The sequence below is a fragment of the Staurois parvus genome, unplaced genomic scaffold (assembly GCF_062004578.1).
Source record: "Staurois parvus isolate SC_StPar_1 unplaced genomic scaffold, SC_StPar_1.0 ptg001082l, whole genome shotgun sequence".
NCBI classification, from domain to species: Eukaryota; Metazoa; Chordata; class Amphibia; order Anura; family Ranidae; genus Staurois; species Staurois parvus.
In genome coordinates, this window is record NW_028318878.1 from 58,690 (window position 1) to 80,608 (window position 21,919).

The following is a 21,919-nucleotide window of genomic DNA, read 5'->3' on the forward strand; positions in this document are numbered from 1 at the left end:
CATACCATACCGCTTTTCTGCACTTTGGAAGAACAGGTCTTGCTCTCTGTTCCCCATAAAGCAGTATGGAGATCGTCTGAGCTTGCTGCAATAAAACGGCCAATGGTTTCTCGCTTGTCTGGCTACCTTGACTTTCCACCACCTTAACAACAGTGGCTGTTTTATAAAGAATGATGGGTTCACCACGTCCATGGGAAACCACGCTTTAGGCGAACAGGTCCTGCTGTCTATCCTCCGTAAAGGGGTACACCTTCTTCCCCGTTTTACAGTCGAGCGTGCACACACAGACGGGACAGCAGTAAAGGGCTTTGTAGTATTTTGAGGGGGAGTTTACTAAAAAGGGAGAAGACAGAATCTGGAGCCACTGAGTATGGCAACCACTCAGCTCCTTGTGTCCATTTCAAACCTTCACTCAACAAGCTGAAGTGAGAAGCTGATTGATTACGATGCACAACTACTCCGGATCCTGTCTGCACCCATTTTAAGTAAATTCCCCTCGAGGTAGCCCAAAGGAGGACTGTCTACAAGCTCTCTTTAGCCCATTGCACAGTAAGTCCATGAACTTTACAAGCTATATAACCACGGTAACCTACGGAAAAAATCTATATCTGCTCATATAGGAAAAGAATTGTAACATACCTGGTGGTGGAGCCTGATGTGGAGAGAGGGTGTCCTCTTTCCACTCCTGTTTGGGACCCCTGATAAGGTAGACAGGAAGTAACGAGCTTGGAGAGGCATGAGTGCCTGACGGGTCTGCGGTGACAGCTGGCAGGTGGAGACCCAGAATACCAGGATGCGGGTAGCAGGATGCAGGTGAGCAGGTGCAGCAGAGACGTGTAGCTGAGATGTGGATGACCGTGTCAGCTGGTAGCCAAGGATAGTCACAGGCAGAGTAGAATAGTCAGGCAGGCCGGGGCAGGGTCAATCGGACGGATCAGGTACAGAGGAACAAGAAAGCAGATAGTCAAGGGAGAGCCGGGTCAGTGCAGGTGGAGTTCAATTGTTTGTCAGGAATTAAGCAAGGAGGTCACAGGAGTCAAGATACAGGAAACAGGAAGTAGTAGATCAGAAGGCACCATTCTGTTTGCAGCAGGGGTTTAAATAGCCCGCCTGTGCTCGTCAGTACATGCACGTGTGCGCAGCTGTAACAATCTTCTTCCCTGACAAGAATTGTGTTTGTGACTTTTCATCTTAAGAACATTCCTTTCATTTACTAATTGGTCAATTTGATGTTTGTTTTGAAATGCAGTGAGTCATGAAACTCATTTCTAACAGTGTATGCAGTTTTCAATCAAGAAAGTCCATTCATGTGACAATCTAATGGTAAAAGAAAAGGGTAACTTGAAGTACTTTCAGACAACCTTCAGCCAGAGGTCCCCTTTAGGTGGGATGGAATATCTAAGGGGGACCTCTGGCTGACTTCTAACCACCCCAGACTCCAGAGGAAGGATATCCAGACCAGGCTGTATTTCATCCCACCCTAAAGGGGACCTCTGGCTGACAACATATTTATACACTGCACATTTAAAATGCGCATCTGGTGAGTGTGCATTTTTACCATACTCCACACGTCTCCGGAATATCTGTTTATATGCCACTGGGATAACAAGATTTATTAGTTCATATCCAAATCACTTACACTTATTGGGACTGTTTTTATTTATTATATATCTGGACATTATTAATTAATATTTATTCATTGATTTGCATATCAATTATTTCCTAAGGTGGTTATTTACTAAGCACTTTATCTGGATATTAAGCATTTTGTTTTGTTATTACTAAGCACTTTATTTGGATAATATCCAGTTACTTATCCAGTCTTATTATTAGCGCTGCACTTTCTACAATTGTACTAAATCACATACAGTATATATATATATATATATATATATATATATATATATATACACACACGTGACTGCGCAGCCCTGCCGCCCTGTAGCATTACTGCTGCTATAAGTCGGCTGCAAAGTGGTTCAATTTCATTTATTTATTTATTTTGTTTTTACACTGTACCTTTTATATTTTTTTTTTATCACCTATATTGCTATCACAAAGGATGAACAACAGCCCTTGTAATAGCATGGACCATGACAGGTCCTCTTTATGGAGACATCTGGGGTCTCTGAGACCCCAGATCTCTCCTCTGGCCTCCAAAGCAGCAGACAAAAAACTGAGATTGGTTTGATCTGCTGCTACACAAGCTAGGAATGGCTTGCAAACAAAAAAACTGAAATCTTGTTCGTCCCACTGTGTGACGTCAGAAACCAGCCGGTTTCTGACATTATACAGTGGGAGGAGTAAGATCAGTTCCTCTGTGTTCAGGGAAGCCGATGCTGCCAGTGGCATCCTTAAGGGGCTCCCTGATTGGTCAGAAGAGCCAGGTAAAGGCGGCAACTGCGGCGGGAGTGGGACCAGCTTCCGTCACAGGTAACAGTAATCCAGCAGCTTCTTAGGATTGCTTTTACAGGGAAGGGGATTGCTGGCAGAAGAAAATTATATCGCCATCATTTTTGTAGCTGCAGCAATGAAAGAGATATCACTCTTCCAATACAGTGACGTACCAGTACCAAGGAGCAAGGACGATAATAAGACACCCCTGCCTCATTCCCCATGCAGAGGAAATGGGGTCCTACAATACATTATCAATTTTATACGTACATTGGTGGTATACAGTCACCATATCCATTTTATGAAACATGGGCCAAACTGAAATGCAGAGAGCACCTGCCAAAAATAATGCCACTCAATGCTGTCAAACTCTTCGGCAGGGTCAAGGGATAGAATTGCTCGCGTCCCCTTATTATCAGCGGGAATCCGCAGATTCAAAAACACTTGTCTGATATTTCGGCTTGTCCATCTATTAAGCTGGCCATACAAATATACAATTTTTGTATGAAAATTTTTACCTTCAGAACATTCGTTCGATTTCCTAATCGTTAGTGGGTTGAACGCTTTATGTGGTTTTCATTAAAAAATTATATTTATTTTAAAATTTAATGTTAAAAGCAAGTGAATTTTTCAAACTTCATTTGTTCATGCATTGAATGTGCAAAAAAATGTGCATACACATACTCTCGATTGTCCAGTCAAACAATTTACTAAAATGTATTTATTATTTACAACCACCCCCCCACCCCAATATTAGGACAGATCACCCTGTACCCCTAACAGGCACAGGGTGATTTACACATAAGAGGGATATGGGGAGCTGAGACAGGGGTCTCCCCACCTCTCCTAAGTGAGCTGGGTTCCATGGCCCCCCCCACCCTAAGTGACTCCCGTCACAAACCCCAAAACACATGATATATTTTTCTAAAGCAGATGCCCTAGAGCAGAGGTGTCAAACTGGCAGCCCTCCAGCTGTTGCCAAACCACAAGTCCCATGAGGCATTGCAAGACTGACGGTTACAAGCATGACTCCAAAAGGTAGAGGCATGATGGGACTTGGAAGTTTGGCAACAGCTGGAGGGCCGCCAGTTCGACACCCCTGCTCTAGAAAATAAATTCACAGTTGTTGCAATTTTTTATGTCACACGGTATTTGCGCAGCAGTTTTCAAATGCAATTTTTTTGGGGAAAAAAATATATATTTTTGTTCATTTTAATGCAAAAACAATACATAACCCAATGTTTTGGGGCAAAATATAAAAGATGATGTTACGCCAAGCACATAGATACCAAACATGTCACGCTTTAAAATTTTGCATGCCTGTGCGACAAAGATGAAAATTTGACTGTCCATAGGCTAGAATTAGTGCCTGACGTTCGCAGTGATACCTCATGTGTGGGACGATCACTGCCTGAGTGCGTGACTGATGAGGGCATTTGCGTGTGACTGATGAGTGCATTTGCCTTTGCGCACAAGCACAAGGGAATGAGAGCACTTGAATGTGTTTTTTTTTTATATTTACACTGTCACTTTAATTTCCTTTTAGCAATTTTATTGCTGTCACAAGAAATGTAAATATCCCTTGTGACAACAAAAGGCATGTGACAGGTACACTTTATGGAGGGTTCTGAGGTCAATAAGACCCCAAATCCCTCTTCTGCCCTTAAAAGTATTTGATCACATGCTTTTCATTTTTAAAAATGGTGCCGTTTACATCCAGATAAATAGGAAGTGATGTAAGGTCATCGTTTCCAGTTCACTAAATCACAGAGCCGAATGGAGCGGTTCCCCTCCTTGTTCGGCTCTGTGATCAGCCGGCAGAAGCGCGGACTGGTTGATCGGGTGTCTCGGTGGGGGTGTCCCCTCCAGCTGCTTGTTTTTAGACCGTCGGCTCTAAAAATTGGTACCGGGATGATGCCTGCATGAAGCTACATTTATCATCCCAGTACAACCACTTAACACTAAATGGCATACATGTACATACGTGATTTGACATCAAGCGGTTAAAGGCAAGTATACCTGGAGGGAGCCCCTTCCTCCCAATAGAAGCCCAGCAGGAGCACAATGGCACCTGAAGGCCTACAATGTGTCTCCACAGTAAATCCAGTGAACAAGCTATAAAAAAAAAAATGACAACAATCCCAATTTATAACTAGCTATTGAAGATGCACATGGAGGGCATGGCACAGTTCAAACAGAAAATTTCCCAGCACACTTACCAGCTAGCTTGAAAAAGAAAAATTACTCAACCTAATAATTTACATTAAAAACAGAGATTTTAGTTGCAGACATTTGCAAATGTATGTGGAAGCCGCACTGCCTCACCAAGGCTCCTCTGTAAAGTGCGGTCCAACTCATAAATGTGAGAGTCTTCCTGTTGGAGCATTCACAACAGAAATAAAAATGGAACCAAAAGGAGCAATATACTCATGTTTCCGCCAACAATCCTGTCCTGCATCTTCTCCATCTTCATTGGCTGGCACGAGATGACATCACTTCTGCGCATGCACAGGAGCTAGTCATTCTGACACACAGAGACTGGCCCGGAGCCGTAGGCTGAGCTGTGCATGTGCAGATCAGGTTACAGAGCTGGAGAGGACATCGAGCAGGCAGGTAGGGGCATTTAACTGCTTGCCACCCAGCCAATGTGGAAAAACAGCCACAAGGTGGCACCGCTGGGCAAAATCATGTTTAAAACGTGATATTGCAAAACAAGTAGGGGGTGCGCACGAGGCACGCAACCGCCCTACCCGTGCTGCAATAAAACGGCCAGCGGTTTGTCGCTTGTCTGGCCAACTTTGACCACCCACCTCTCTCTAAAAACAGTGGCTGTTGTGTAAAGAACCAGGTTGACCACGCCCATGGGAAAACCACACTTTAGGCGAACAGGTCCTGCTGTCTATCCTCCGTAAAGGGGTACACCTTCTTCCCCGTTTTACAGTCGAGCGTGCACACACAGACGGGACAGCAGTAAAGAGCTTTGTAGTATTTTGAGGGGGCGTTTACTAAAAAGGGAGAAGACAGAATCTGGAGCCACTGAGTATGGCAACCACTCAGCTCCTTGTGTCCATTTCAAACCTTCACTCAACAAGCTGAAGTGAGAAGCTGATTGCTTACGATGCACAACTACTCCGGATCCTGTCTGCACCCATTTTAAGTAAATTCCCCTCGAGGTAGCCCAAAGGAGGACTGTCTAAAAGCTCTCTTTAGCCCATTGCACAGTAAGTCCATGAACTTTTTTTCTGATGAAAAGTACTCTTTAATGAAACATCTGATCTCTCCCCTGTGCTCCACTTAATGGAATCCAGTGCAGATCGCATTGCACTAGTCTTTCCCGGCCATACTGGTATACTTGTCAGATATACAAATGCCCCCATCCAAAGACCTGGCAGTGAAAGGGTTAAAAGGTGTCCAGTATGTCCCCCACACCAAATCCATTGAACAAGCTATACAGGAATTTGATGCACCTCAATCAATAACTAGCTTTTGAAGTAAGGTGCACATGGGAGGGCATTGCACAGTACAAACAAACTGAAATTTCCCAGCACGCTTACCAGCTAGCCTTAAACAAAACACAATCTGACCCTAAAAATATACATTACAAAACAGAGGTTTTAGTTGTACACGTATGTGGAAGCTGCACTGCCTCCCAGCATCTTCTCCTGTGTCAGGCTATCTTCGTTGGTCAGCTTGGGATGAGGCTAGTCATTCTGGCATACAGAGACAGGCCCAGTGCTGTAAGCTGAGCTGAGTATGTGCAGCTCAGGTGACAGGACAGCGAGCAGGCAGGGAGGGGCATTGCATAAGAATGTGCAGGGGGGTGGGGCGATGGTATACACATCAGGATTACCAGCCCCTTCCTTTCTTGAATGAAGACAGTGAGCAATCGCTGCTGTGTTTATTCATCACTGAAGCATAGTTTTTACTTTTCTATGCTTCTGTTTATAAATAAATAGAAAGCAGAAACTTCCTAATTATCTGCGGTGCACCTGAGGCTGCAGAGAAAAAATAATAAAGACTCCATCCTCAGTCCCTTTTTCTGCGTCTCAATAAAGATTTTGGTGGTCTATTTGGACCCCTGATATTTATTATTATTTATTTATTTCAGGTACTTATATAGCGCCATCAATTTACGCAGCGCTTTACATATATATTGTACATTCACATCAGTCCCTAACCCTCAAGGGGCGTACAATCTAAGGTCCCTAACTCACATTCATACATACTAGGGACAATTTAGACAGGAGCCAATTAACCTAGCAGCATGTCTTTGGAGTGTGGAAGGAAACCCACGCAGGCACAGGGAGAACATGCAAACTCCAGGCAGGAGGTGCCGTGGCTGGGATTCGAACCAACGACCCTAGTACTGCCAGGCGGAAGTGCAAACCATTTAGCCACTGTGCTGCCCACTGATATCTCACCAAAGATCCCCCAACAGGGCTGTAATAATAACATTGCAACACAAAAAAAAAATTCCTTATTCACAGGGGGCATCCCACAGCAAATACCCAGGAGAAGCTGTTTTAACCTGCTTGGGGATGCACAGATGTTCAATGCAGGCAGTCCGACTGATGTCCCAATGGACATCCATGAGGGATCCATAATAGATAAAAAAAAAACTAATAAATCAAATAACAATAATAGATAATACATAAAATATTGACTGTATCAATAAACATAGGTAAAATACAAAAAAAAAATCTAAAAATAGATAAAACAATAAAAGACAATAATAAACAATATGAATAATAAAATATTAAGAACATATGTAATCAATAAACTAAGACAGTAATAAATAACAGATATAATAGTAATAAAATAGTAATCAATACTATATTAATAAATATCAATAATAATAAAATGATAAATAAAAGTCAATAATAACACCAGATATAATCAATAATAATAGATAATAAATAAAATAATAGCAATAATAAAAAAACTACACTCCCTCGGCCTCAGAGATTCTGCTCTCTCCTGGCTCTCATCCTACCTTTCACAACGCTCTTTCAGCGTTACCTATAATGCTACCACCTCCCTCTTACTCCCCCTCTCTATTGGGGTCCCTCAAGGCTCTGTCCTCGGGCCCCTTCTCTTCTCCATCTACACCTCCTCCCTTGGCCAACTCATACACTCTCACGGCTTCAACTACCACATCTATGCCGACGACACACAAATCTATCTCTCAACCCCCCACCTCACCCCCTCGGTCTCCGCCCGAATCACACACCTGTTGAGCGACATATCAGACTGGATGTCGCTCCACTTCCTTAAACTGAACCTCTCCAAAACCGAGTTTCTTGTCTTCCCCCCAGCCCGGACACCACCCCCCCATTGACTTCTCTATCACATCGAACAATGCTACCATCACACCCGCCCCGCAGGCCAGAGTACTTGGTGTCATTTTGGACTCCAACCTATCCTTCCAGCCCCAAGTCCACTCTTTAACAAACTCGTGCAGACTCCACCTCCGCAACATCGCCGAAATCCGCACGTTCCTAACTCCAGAAACCACTAAACAGCTCATCCACTCCCTCATCATATCACGACTCGACTACTGCAACTCCCTCCTTCAGTCCATCCTGAATACGGCTGCCAGACTCATTCACCTTTCCAACCGCTCCGTTTCCGCCACCCCCCTCTGCCAATCCCTCCACTGGCTTCCGATTGCACAATGGATCAAATTCAAAATCCTAACGCTGACGTACAAAGCTGTCTACCATACTGCCCCGAACTACATCACTGACCTAATATCCAAGTACCGCCCAGCATGCACACTCCGCTCCTCACAAGACTTCCTTCTCTCTAGTTCCCTGGTCTCCTCCTCCCATGCCTGCCTCCAGGACTTCTCCAGGGTGTCACCCATCCTCTGGAACTCCCTGCCCCAACCCATCAGATTATCACCTACTCTCCTCTCCTTTAGGCGCACCCTGAAAACCCATCTCTTCAGGGAAGCCTACACCACCCCCTGCTAACTTGCCGACCTCCTCCACTCTGCCTACCACTCCATCCCCCCCAGCTATCTCCTCCTGTGTCACCATCCCCTCCCTCCTAGATTGTAAGCTCGAAAGAGCAGGGCCCTCAATCCCCTCATGTTTTGTATTGTATTGGTATTGTTCTGTCACATGTTCTGTCCCCCTCTGTAATGTACAGCACTGAGCGAACTATTGGCGCTTTATAAATACTGTATAATAATAATAATAATATTAATAATAAAGGGTGGGCCAACTCAGTACTGAACCCTACGGACTAAGACTGGGATGCCAGTGTGCGTGTAAAGGCAGGTGTCCCAATACTTTTGGTAATATACTGTATATAGCCTGCTTTTCTACTGGTTTTATAGCAGGAGCCTAGGAGGAAGCCTCCATGATGTCCCCTGCATTCTTTAGCGCCCAGCACCCTTTGGCCTATGCTGTCGGCGTCCAGCAATAAGCATCAGCCCTGCCCTTTCTCTTGCGCCTCTGAGGCCGAAACCAGAAGCCTCTGGTGCAGAGAGGACATCACATCCCCCAGAATCATGACACCCAGCATCTTCCAGGCTAGCTGCGTCACATCCGGCCTCCAGGAAGGCACTCCCTCAGCACTGCCTGACCTAAACGCGCCAAGGATGGATGCCATTCTAACCAGCTCCTTCACTGGCACTGGAAAGAGGTAGAAGCGGGTACATTCCTACACCGATGCAGAGGGGACTTGAGGCCAAAAAGTAAAGAACTGCAGGTGAGGGCACATTTCCTGGGCAGCCCTTGAGACATGGCTTGCTGCTTAAAAAGCAGTTCTTCTAGTCAACATGCTTTTTCCCGACAGAGTAAACACAAAATGGCCATGTTCCTGTAGGACCATCTTAAGAAGCTTGAAGCAATGTGTTTCCTGTCCTGGTTGAAGGAGCTCAATCGTTCAAGGTCTGTCCTGGAAGACAACCGGGGGGGAAAAAATTATATACATTTCATTTGTGTACAGTGTTGCATGACCAAGAAATTGCTAGTTAAAGCTGCAGTGCTGAAAAGCAAAAAAGTGCCATGATCATGAAGGGGTTAAAACCTTCTGGAGATTAAGTGGTTAAAGTCTAATTTGGCCAGGTTTGGAGCCTCTCTGTTGGTCTGTTAATATAAAGACTTCAGGTTGATTTGTATTTTTATATAAAAGTTTTTTTTCCCCCAATGATATCCCTAGTTCCCATTCACATGGAATCTGTATACAGCATTGTTCAATTAAAAAAAATGCAGTTCCAAAGCCACCCATTTACAAATACCACAAATGCATAACAGTTCATAAGGAAAAAACTATTACTGCAAACTTGAGAAAGTACTTTAATTCGTTTTAAAATTAAGTTTTAATTTTACATTTTAGATCTAAAAGAGAACACATGCAGCAAGTGAATATTAAGAATTCTGCTGGAACCAACTGTTTAAATTATATGTACAGAGAGGATTACTATCAAAACTAGTAACCTTCAGTGAGGCTATTTACAGAATTTACAAAAAAAAAAAAAGGACAAAGTGTATCAGTACAACAAAGGCAACATGAAAATTAGCATACTGTGGTATTCTGAGACTTGTATCGAATAAAGCTTTCAGAAGCAAAAAGCTACCAAAAATACTCTTTCCAGTCCACGAGAAAACATGTCACCAAAGTAAATTTACAATATTAGGTACAGAAGCAGAATACCAAGGTGAACATTTAAAAATAGCATTGTACACTACAATTTCATAAAACTGAAGGGAAGAAACAAATTAACATACTGCCCACAAGTTTCACCTTTGAACCTTGAAAACTTCAGGTGACATCTGGCTGGTTGCTTTGGGCATGCAAATTAATATCTTTTCTTTTACGTCCAGATAATCCTCTCCCAAAGGGTGACCAATCACAGAGCTACCAGGGATATAGAAATGTCAGCATTGTGTCCTGGAACTGCTCTATACAATAAAGACTTGTTTTAAATAACACTTTCATTCTTTGTCTTAAACCTACAATAATGAATCAATATGTTTAAACATCTAGTTGAACCAGTGTATAGAGTGGTACAACTCAAAGAGGAACAAAACATGATGGATCTCTTACAAATGTAGGCAGTCTTTGTATTAAAAATGCTTCATCAGAAGGAAGTAAAAGCGTCCTGATAAATGGCAATTTCACAGGACACGTGGAGCTGAACTAAACAGAGCTGTCGTGAGGTGGTGAACTCCATCGTGACTGCAGATGCCGAAGAATGCTGTTCGATATCGTCCCAAGTTTTTCCTGCATTTCAAAAAGCTGGCTTCCAGAATATTTTCCAAGCTCCTCTGTAGTCACCAACAAAGAAAGTGTACTAATCTGTGCAGCAAGGTCTAGGGTGGCTGCAGATTCTACAGGTGCTGTGGCAGATGCTTCAGGCAGGTCTGTAAAGCAAGCAAGGATTAGTTATGGTGAAGTAACTGAAAAAAAAAACTCATGAAATACACCAATACTCTAGGGGTCACCATACATGTTACAATCTGACTGCAATACATCAAAACATAATAGGAGAACCTTCCTAAACATTCCAGTCAGTTTGTATTCAATCAAGCCCTTGCATTACATAATTGGTAGATCCAAAAGAAGACTACAATAAGATATTGGCAGAAAGTCAGTGCAAAAAATGCCCATCAGTTGTTTGATTTGCAGAGACACCCAATGTGGTTGTTCAAAGGATAGGCAGGAGTCGTCTGCTTTAGTAGAACATCCAATTACTTTATTTCACCAAATACATTTTTTTATTATTATTATGAACTACCACATCGGACACCTCAGCCAATCGGAACTACCGAGAGCCTTTTATGTGCTGGCTCTTCCTATCAATGCATTCACCCACCTGAGAACCCCCACAGAACGGGAATGCCCGAGGCATAGACCGTGTCCACACTGTGCACTAGGAATGCTGCATGTCCCCCACCCCCCTTGCTGGGTGACCAGTCAACAGCTGCAAGTCCATTTTGACCTTTTTCTTTATTGTGGAACCGTTGTACCCTTGTTTCTGAGTTTAGTACACGATAAGGGCTCTCCCACCTCCCTCTCTTTTTCAATGGAAACGAAAGACCCCTGGTCAGCTCCTCAGGATATTTCAGTCTACAATGTTCCACCAAACCCCAGACCCTACAATAAGATTGTAATGTGTGTGGAAAGCTTTACAACTATCGGTGGTCACCTTTTTAGAGTCTCAATTGTAATATACAGTAGTATCAATGGTACTTGCACAGCACTGCCATACAGTACGTGCCTAAACTGGAAAATGCAGGAATGGAAAGAGCTTGGGAGGAATGGTGGAACTAAAATCGCAGCAATCTGCTGCAATGTTGCAGGCTCAGAATTCATGGAATTACGCAGCCTGGATCAGACAGAATTAAACTGAGAACAGAATAGATAAAATGGCCTATAACCTGGACTGCTTTTTTTTAATTTTAATTGAGGCAATCTTTAAATTCAATTTTAAAAAGCAAGAAAAATTAGCAGATTAATAATTTAAAGCCCCATAGCTTTAAGTACAGCTCACGGGTCTTAAAAAGCAGCTTCATCATTAAGCGTAGGTTCCACAACTTCGCAGTTCTGCGTGTCACGTTTGCAAGGGCACAGCTGCGTTTCCTGCAATCTTTTTTAAAAACATGGACGCACAGAAATCACATGGTGCTTTGACACCACTTTCCTTAAAGCAACACACTTTTTGTGCGGCTGCGGGAACGTGTGCGATTTACACACACAGTCCTATGGAAATCTATGGAAAGAACTAAAGATCAGAGTTCACAGAAGAGGCCCACAGAACCTTCAAGATTAGAAGACCGCTTGTGTGGAAGAATGGGCCAAAAATCACACCTGAGCAATGCAATGCGACTAGTTTCTCCATATAGGAGGCATCTTGAAGCTGTCATTACCAACAAGGATTTTGGATGAAGTATTTATTTTTTTTTGTATGCACGGATTATTACTGACGTGGTGAAAACGCAGTTATTTACCTGTTAACTGTATTTCCAGGAATCTTCTAGGACAGCTTCACTTAAAATAAAAACGGTAATAGAGACAACCCATCACAGATTCATAACATACCTAGACATCAGTACATAATCACACAGCAATCGGGAGGGAGTTATGCTGTCCTAGAAGATTCCTGGAAATACAGTTAATAGGTAAATAACTGCGTTTTCCCGTGTCATCTTCTAGGACAGCTTCACTTGAGAGGAGTTGAATAGAAATACATACATTAGGGTGGGCCCCTTGCTTGTAGGACCTTACTGCCGAACGCCTGGTCATTGCTGCCAATCAGATCCAATCTGTAGTGCTTAGCAAAGGTGGCGAAACTGGACTACGTTGCGGCTCTGCAGATCTGTCCGGGGGAGGCCCCCGCCTTTTCCGCCCAGGAGACCGCGGTGGCCCTTGTCGAGTGTGCTTTTAGGCTGGCCGGAGGTGACAGGGCCGCAGTTCTATAACCTTCTGAGATTGCCTCTCTTATCCACCTTGCGATGGTGCCTTTGGAGGCACTGTCCCCCTTCTTTGGACCCTGGAATAGGATGAAAAGACGGGACAAACGTCTCCATGCTTTTGTGCGTTCGATGTATGCAATCAAACATCTTCTCACATCGATTTTGCTATAGTCCCCTTCTTCCGTGCTGCCTGGGATGACATCAAGGGAAGGTATTATTTCCTGTGACCTATGGAAATGTGACGCGACCTTAGGTAGAAATGCCGCATCTGTGCGGAGGATGATTCTGTCCAACAGGACCGTGCAGTATGGTTCGATCACTGATAGAGCCTGCAATTCGCTGACTCTGCGGGCGGAAACTAATGCTATAAGGAGGGTAGTTTTCAGAGTTAGAAATATGAGGGAACATTCCTCCAGTGGTTCGAAAGGCCCTTGCTGAAAGCTCTTCAGGACCGTGCCCAGGTCCCATGTGGGGTACTTCGATGTGGACGGGGCTCGGCGCCTGGAGATAGCCCTCAGGAACCTGATTATCAAACGGGTCTGCCGCCAACCTCAACTCCAGAAAGCTTGACAAAGCCGCTACCTGCACTTTAAGGGTATTAGCGGCCAGGTTCTTATCCGCCCCGGCTTGGAGGAATTCAAGCACTGTATGCAAGATGGGAGCCTCGGTTTCCTCGTTCCTGTCCTTCCAGGTGGAAAATTTCTTCCAGACTTTATCATATATGGCGTTTGTTGATTTCTTCCTTCCGTCCAAGATGGTGGCGACCACTCTTTCAGACAGTCCCTTCTCCACTAGCCTGTCCCGTTCAGAAGCCACGCTGCTAGGGGCAGCCTTTCTGGGTGAGGATGTAGCACTCCCCCTTGGGCAAGTAAATCGTGTGAAGGTGTATCATCCATAGGTCTGTTAAGCTTAGTTCCCTCAGCCGGGAGAACCATGATCTTTTGGGCCAAAATGGTGCAATCAGGATGACCGTGGCTTGAGATGACTGGATCTTCTGTACCACCTTTGGTAATAATCTGAACGGAGGAAAGGCATAGAGGAGGTTTCCTTCCCAATGCTGGGCTAGCGCGTCTATCCCTGCACTCCTGGGGTCCTTCTGCAGGCAGAAGTATCTCTCCAGCTTCACATTTTGGCTGTTGGCGAAGAGATCCGTAGAGGGGGTGCCCCATCTGGCGCATATTTGATTGAATGCTGAACGGCTGAGGCACCATTCTGTCTGGGTGACCTCTTTCCGACTCAACTGGTCCGCCAACTGGTTCAGATTCCCTTTTAGATGCACCGCAGTGATGGACTCTAGGTTCCTGCCCAGGTCAGGAGGGTTCCTGCCAATTCCATCAGCCTCGGGGACCTCGTGCCCCCCTGCCTGTTCAAGTATGCTACTGCCGTTGTGTTGTTGGATAGAATCTGGACTTCTCTCCCCTCTATCCTCTCCTGAAAAGCCGTAAGCGCTTTGAAGATTGCCGACAGCTCCTTGTAGTTCGTTGATTTCCTTGAATTTTCTGCATCCCATCTGCCCTGGGCTAGGCAGTCTCCCATATGAGCACCCCACACCTGGTCATGCTTGCATCTGTGGTGATCCTCACTGGGCTGGCTTGCTTCCATTTCCTTCCCGCCTCCAAGGTGTGGATGTTCCCCCACCACCTTAGTGATTCCCTCACCTTGTGCGTGAGGCAGATCCTGGAATTCAGACCTGCTTGGCTGCCATCCCAGTGGGAGAGGGTGTGATTCTGTAGTACCCTGGAGTGGAGCTGTGCCCATTGCACCCCTGGCATTGCGGCTGTCATGCTCCCGACTAGCTTCATTGTGGTCCTTACTGTGCAGGTCGACATCCTCCGGAAGGCTCTTGTGTCTTGCTGCAGTTTGAGAGCTTTTTCCGTTGTCAGGTATGAGCAAACATTTGCGGAGTCCAGGACGTACCCCAAGTACGTGATCCTCCTGGAGGTTACTAGCTGTGATTTTTCCTCGTTTATCAACCACCCCAAGCTCTCTAGAAAAGATATTGTGCGTTCGACGTGGGACCCCAGGCCTCTTTCTGTATCTGAAAATAGAAGCAGGTCGTCCAAGTAGGGGATGATATTTATTCCTTCCAGCCTCAAGATGCTTAGGGGTTCCGCCAGGATCTTGGTAAATATCCTTGGAGCTGATGACAGGCCAAAGGGGAGTGCATTGAACTGAAACAGAATCGTTCTTTTTGCGCCTTCCAGCGCAAACCTCAGGAACTTCCTCGATTCCTCCCTTATCGGGACGTGCAGATATGCATCTTTCAAATCTATTGAGGCCATGAATGCTCCTGGCGACAAGAGTTCTTTTAACGTGTATAAGGTCTCCATGCAGAACTTCTTGGGTCTCACGAACTTGTTTACCTTCTTCAGATTTAGTATCATCCTGTAGGTACCGGACGACTTCTTCCTTAGGAAGAAATGGGAGTAGAACCCACTTCCCTTCTCTTCCTCCTCCAGCTGGCAAATCACATTCTGCCTGAGCATCCCTTCCAGGAGGTCCACCAATGCATCTGCCTTCTCCCTGTCCCTTGGCAGGGGTGCTGCGAAGAATCTTTGAGGGGGGGGCCTTAAAAACTCTATTTTGTAACCTCTGCGAATGGCCTCTAGAATGTAAGTGTTCTGGGTGATCTTCAGCCATTGTGTGTGGAAGTGCCCCAGCCTGCCTCCCACCTGGCTTCTCCAATCACTTGGGCTGGGTCTTGGGTCTATTCTGGTTGGGGTTGTAGAGGAAACCTCCCTTGCCCCTTGACTCGTTCCTGCCCCTCCTTGCGCCCCAGCCTGTGCGCTGGCTTTGAAATCGTCGTGTACTGCCTGTTGAGGAGAAACCCCTTTCGTCCTACTTGCCTGCTGGGGACTGGAAAGCTCTTCTTTTTTTAAATCGGCCGACCTTTCCAAGACCGAAGTTAGTACCGGCCCGAAGAGGAGTTTTCCCTCGAAGGGGAGACCGCAGAGTTTGGACTTAGAGGCAAGGTCCCCCTGCCAAGACTTTAGCCAGATAGCTCTTCTCGCGGAATTTATGATTGCCGTTGATCTAGCTAAGAATCTGATCGTTTCTGCTGATGCGTCTGCAATAAAAGCCACCGCTTTTTCCAGTACCGGCAGCGACTTCAGGAGTTCCTCCGCCGGGGTGCCTTGTTCCAGGTGCGAGCGGAGCTGCCCCAACCATACATCCAAAGTTATGGAGACACACGTCGTTGCAACTGCTGGCTTGAAATTCACCGCGGACGCTTCCCATGCCCTCCTCAGGAATGTATCTGCTTTCCGGTCCATTGGGTCATTCAGGGACCCGCTGTCCTCGAAGGACAGGTCCGTCGCTTTCGAGATTCTAGAAAGGGGGGCATCTGGCTTCGGGCAGATTTCCCACACGAAAGCGTCTTCTTCCTTGAACGGGAATCGCCTCTTAAGGTTCTTGGGAAAGAAAGCCTTTTTCTCCGGCTCTTTCCATTCCCTCCTGATAGTAGACCATAGGGCAGGGTGCACTGGGAATGTGCGGCTGCTCTTTGTAGCCCTGCGTACAGCTGGTCATGGAGAGAGAGGTCCTGCTGTTCCTCCTCCAGATCCAGAGTCTCGTAGATCACTTTCAGAAGGCCCTCCGTGTCTTCTGCCTGAAAAAGGAATCTTTGTGCTTTTGGGTCATGATCCTCGACCTCGCCTTCCTCCGAGTCTGAAGTACTCGACGGTTCGGCTCCCCTTGCGAAAGTTACCTGGTCCTGCTTCCTCTTTTTCCCCCCCTGGGCATTGCCTGAAGTGCCCGGTCGGGGCTCGTCCTGGGCCGGTCCCTGCTTCTGCTCCCTAAAGCTCTGAAAAGTCTTGGACATCTCTTGCATCATGTTCTGTAAGAAATCCTTAAAGAGGGACCCAGACTCCTTTTTGATAAGCTTATCTATGCAGTCTTGGCAGAGTTGCTTCCGCCAAGAACTCGCCAGCCTCTTTCTGCAAGTGGCGCATTTCTTTTTCAGCTCGCAAGGAGCTTCTCTTTCCCCTCTATCCTCCTCCTGTGGGCCCATCTGGGGACAAGGAGACATAGGTATTCATCAACCGCGGAGGCTTCCCCCCCAGGGATTTCCCCCCCCGTGCACTCCCCCAACATCCTAAAAAGTCAGCAGTGGGGGGGGGAGATGAGTGTGGAGGTGCCCAAGGGTCCCAGAGGGGGGAGGGGAGGGGGCGAGTGGCGGCCAAAGGAGGCCCTTACCTTGCCGCAGGCCTCCCCCGGCCCAGACAGATCTGCCGCGAACTCCTCCTCAGTGCGGCGGTTTTTCACGGTTTGGCGGGCTCTGCCCCCTCCCTGGGGTCCCTGCGTGCCGACCTTCCTCTCACGGCCACACGTGGAAAAGCGGCCGTGGTGTGGGCTCGTTCCGCGGTCCGCCGCCCATTTCCAACATGGCGGCCGCAGCTCCATGCTTCCTGCGCCGGAAGTGACGCCGTCCCGCGCCTGGAAGTGACGCGTTTGCGGTGTCCTGACCCCGACAGCCTCACCCCCTGGCCATGCTGCCGGGATCCCAGGACTTGCCTCAGCCCCCCCAGGGAGAGCCCCGCTGGGACCATCCGGGGTCTGTCACCCCCCCCCCGAAGGGTCTGTCCATAGGATGAGCCTGGCTGAAAACCCCCCCACAAGGCCCCTGCCTTCCTTAGAGAAAGGAGGAAGGGGGGGCCTCAGCCAGGGGCCCTCTGTACCTCGCCAGACAGCCGGGAAAAAAATAAAAAACCGGTGTAGCTACGTCCTGGCCGGAGGAAACACTAATACTGAGGGCCCACTGGGAGAGAGGATACTTATAAAGGGGAAAAGGTGGAGCGGGTGTTTCCTGGGAGGAGCCCCATCTCTCAAGTGAAGCTGTCCTAGAAGATGACTCGGGAAAATTTTATGTCAATAGCACCTTTAGAAATATATTTACCTAGAAAAACGGTGACGTTTTCAATACTTATTTTACCCGCTGTACTATTAAAACCTGTTTTTTTTTTTCAGGATTTGAGTGCAATGACTACACTTCTGCTGCCCCAGAATACCCTGAGAACACGACAGTGTCGTATGTCACGACAACAGACCCTCTCTGCACTCCAATCCCTGCCCATCAGAGCAGATCACATGCAGACAGTTTGCTTACAAAAACAAGGACACGCCCATGAGACACACCCACTATGCAGAAATGCTGCATTGCCTGCTGGGAAATGTAGTTTCTTACTTCAATTATAGGGCTTATTTGCAAGGTGAAGCACTAGATTACATTAAGGCAGCACAAATGCCGGTCAGACACTTAGATGTCTATTTTCCAGCAATTGCTGATGCATGCATGTTACCCTACGCCTGTTAAGACCTTAAAATGTACTATGAATGCAGTTAGCCAGAAATTAAACCTATGACTACCAATCTCAAGTACGATCCCCATTCTTGCATGAGAGATTTTCCGCAAAAATGTATGGGTGTCAACTGTAGGTGAATTCAAATCTAACTGCAGATTTCAGTGAACTTAAGTCATTTGGACCAAGCTGGCATAAACAAATTTACTTCACTTAACAGATGAAGTGGATGTGAGCGCTGTATAAACAGGTATGTCGTCTCAGCCACATACAGCACTGTGTTCCAGCAGCTGTCAAATTGGATTGAGTGCTGCTCAGCCATTCACAGGCGGTTGGGTGCCCTCACAGTCTCCACCTCAGCCTGAGGAACCTTTGTATTCATTCATAGTCCCATAGCCTGAACACAGCAACGCATATGTGGCTGATGCTACATACAGTTTATAGAGGTGCTGCATCTGTTAATGATGTAAACAGTACATTTGGACTAGCTTGGTCCAAACTATTCAAAGTTCACTAAAACCTGGAGATCAGCTTTAATCGCTCATCCCCAATAATCACACATTTTATGTTAAGATTAATCATACACAAAAGGTAAGACTTTTATCCTTCTCACCTTAAAAACTTCAAAGAGACGAGAGAACTGCTTTCCAACCAAGACATTGAAAACGTTCCCATCTTCTCCACTAAGACGGCTACAAAGAGGACAAATGTCAAATTATTACACACAAACTGATATACATTACCCTAAATATTTTATTGTGGAATATAATGTTCTACTTGGAGGAATATTCACCACTAAATAGTTCTAAAGATCAGAATGGAAGATTATACACCATGGGGTTGTTTTAGCTGAATTTGCTTGCCAAAGAGGTAAAGCACTCTGGCAGCTGTCCGCTCTAGTGTGAATTCAGCCTGAAAGGGTTTTGTTATATCTGCTTGATAAGTGAAAAAAATACCTGTTGATCTTGTTAGAAATCTGGTGAGCTGATAACTTACTGTGCACTCTGCTAACTATTATCTCTAAGGTGTACAGAAGCACTCCCCTCCGGTATGTACAATAAGAGAAGGACAGCATTCTGTAGTCCTGTCTTGTTTCTGTTGATACAAAAGGAAGAGTAGGCATTGTCATCCTACGGCAGTTTTGTTACTGGAGAATCATCAGGGGAAAAAATAAAGGAAGAAAACTAGTGCAGCCACCACATCTAAGGACTAGAAAGCTGCAATATATTCATTTTTATGTGGCTTAGATGCACTTTAAGAATAGGCTGTTCAACTAGAAAAGTTGGTATTGAGTGAAAACAGCTCCCCTTGTTCACTAACATTTATTGGCTAGGTATTCCTTAGTAAATCAATTCCTGCATCCACTGCAATATTCTGCACCGCAACAATCTGGAATGTTTCTAGCTCCAAAATGCAATTGTACTCACTTTGCAATTGCAAGATAAGCATCTGTCTGTTCTGTATGTGAGGTAGATGTGTCTTCCAAGGTTTCTAGTAAAGGCAAGAGTTGAGCGTTTTCAGGATTAGCAGCCATATTCCCAAAAAACTGCAAAGAAATAAGAAGTCACTTAAAATAATCAGCCCAGTGGTTTGCTACAGTAGGAAATAAATTGTGTTTCTATATCTTACAGTTTTTTTGCTTAGTGCAGCAACTATAGATACAAAACGTTACACTTTTTATCTGCTTGAACACCAGACTGTTTCACCCCCTTCCTGCCCAGGCCATTTTTCAGATTTCAGCGCTGTAGTACTTTGAATGACAATTACTCAGTCATGCAACACTGTACCCATATGAAATTTATATCAATTTGTGAGACAGATAGAGCTTTCTTTTGGTGGTATTAAGTCATTTAGTCACAACTGTTTCTTTTTGTTTTGTTTTTTTGCGCTATATAAAATGGAAAAAAGTTTTTTGCCATTTCTTCATTTCCTGTCTGTAAAGTTTTGCCAATAATATTTCTTCATAAATGTGGGCCAAAATACATTCTACTACATACAAACTATGGTATATACTGTATATCCATAAAATGATCAATTCTGATGTACTGACTGCCCAACTCATTTCTTGAGGCCCTAAAATGCTAGGACAGTACAAATACCCTCCAAATTACCCTTTTTTTATATTTTAAATCAGACAGTCCAAGGTATTTAGTAAGAGGCATAGTAACATTTTTGAAGTTGTAATTGTTCAGAAAATGAAAGAAAAAAAAAAAAAAAACATTTCCCCAAGTTGTCATTTTAAAAAGTTTTTTCACATAAGCAGCATGGGCACACTTACAATTACACCTCAACACATTCTGCTTCTCCTCCTTAGTATGGGGATAGCACATGCATGAGACATTTTCACAACTTACCCACATGGGGGGGGGGCCCAAAATCAAAGTAGAACCTTCAAGCTTTATAAGGGTGTAAATTAGGCATCTCATTTCCTCACTACCTCTCTCATTTATGTAGGCCCTGGAGCACAAGAACAGCAGAAACACCCAAACGAATAGGACTGCCTGCATGGGGATGCACAGAACTCCTGCTCCCAGTTTGACATCCTTGCAGGTGTACAGCCCAAAATGCAGACAGTGAGTTCGGGGACATGCACCTGCACTGATGTTGGATTGGGAAAAGCGGCTGTGTCCATGCAGCTGTTGTGTCCCAATAATCAATGTGACTGCCTGCATGGGATGCACAGAGCACCTGTGCAGGTAAACATGGCCCTTGCACAAGGTATGCATCGATAAGCCCCTTGTGAACAAAACCTTACGTCAACACTGGGGCAGATGTGACATAGAGATGTTCAGGGACACTGACTGGCTGCACTGGTGTGGTAATGGTGTATTTACACTGGGGGGGTGGGGGAATGCTACGGTTGAGTCAAATTTTTACCACCTCTCAACTCTTCCCCCTTTAGCTGGGAGGGCAGCAGTCAGGGAAGTACACATGCTGCAGCAGGAATTTCACCACATTGAGCTCAGCAGGCACTACTAAGGATCACTGTCACCAGAACAATGCAGTAGTTATTCTGTGGTGAATGATCAGAGACATTGACTGCTGAAATAGCAGCCAATCTCTAAGATTACTGTCCTAACGTGGTATTGGACACCACCCCCCCCATCCATGTATTACTGGTGTCCCCTTTGTATTGGAAGTGTCAGATGTAAGCCCCTATCCAGGTATTGGCGGAGACCCCCTGGTATTGGAGGTGTCCCCTATCCAGGTATTGGAGGTGCCAGGAGTCCTTAAACCCCCCCCCCCAGTATTGTAGGTGCCCCTCTGGTACTGGAGCTGTCCCCTGGTATTGGAGGTGTCCCGATAATAATTGTCTCCTCCGAACCCCCTGTCCCCCCTTGCCTTGTTATTGGAGGCGCCACCTCCATCCATGTATTGGCAGTACAGTGCAGCACACATACAGCTCAGTACACAGTTTAACCCTTAATAGTGATTATTTACTATTTTGTACTATAAAAGGCCTTTTTTAACCTCATCATGATAGGTGATAAAAAAAAAGAATATAAAAGCATGCTGCTAAGTGCTGCTGGATGTACACATGTAATTTTTGGGCGAGAATATTCGTACAAAAATTATTTGTAGATTAGATGAACGGAAGGATGTTGTTCGATAATTGCACTTGCTTTTACCAATATTACAATGACAGTAATTTCTGAACGAAAACCACATGCACTGTCCAAAAATTTGTTTGACCCCACAAACATCAACCCACTGACAAGTAAAAAATTGAAAAGAAATTCTTAGGACAAAAATTTTCGAATGAAAAATGTGTTTGTCTATGGCCAACATAAGTGAAAGCAG

The 21,919-nt window shown here is 45.3% G+C and overlaps 2 long non-coding RNA genes across 2 annotated transcripts in view; both read right to left on the reverse strand.

Annotated features, from left to right (window-relative positions):
- Positions 1–9,688: 9,688 nt before the first annotated feature.
- On the reverse strand, positions 9,689–18,996 carry LOC149440451 (uncharacterized). Its single transcript, XR_016307618.1, has 2 exons — positions 18,732–18,996; positions 9,689–10,769 (listed from the first exon to the last, which is right to left on the reverse strand). It is a non-coding gene; the product is annotated as an uncharacterized LOC149440451 (long non-coding RNA).
- A 549-nt stretch (positions 18,997–19,545) lies between these two features.
- Positions 19,546–21,919, reverse strand: part of LOC149440452 (uncharacterized) — a 28,327-nt gene continuing 25,953 nt past the window's right edge. Inside the window, exon 2 of the long non-coding RNA XR_016307620.1 lies at positions 19,546–19,664. This is a non-coding gene — a long non-coding RNA (uncharacterized LOC149440452). The remainder of the gene's footprint in view (positions 19,665–21,919) is intronic.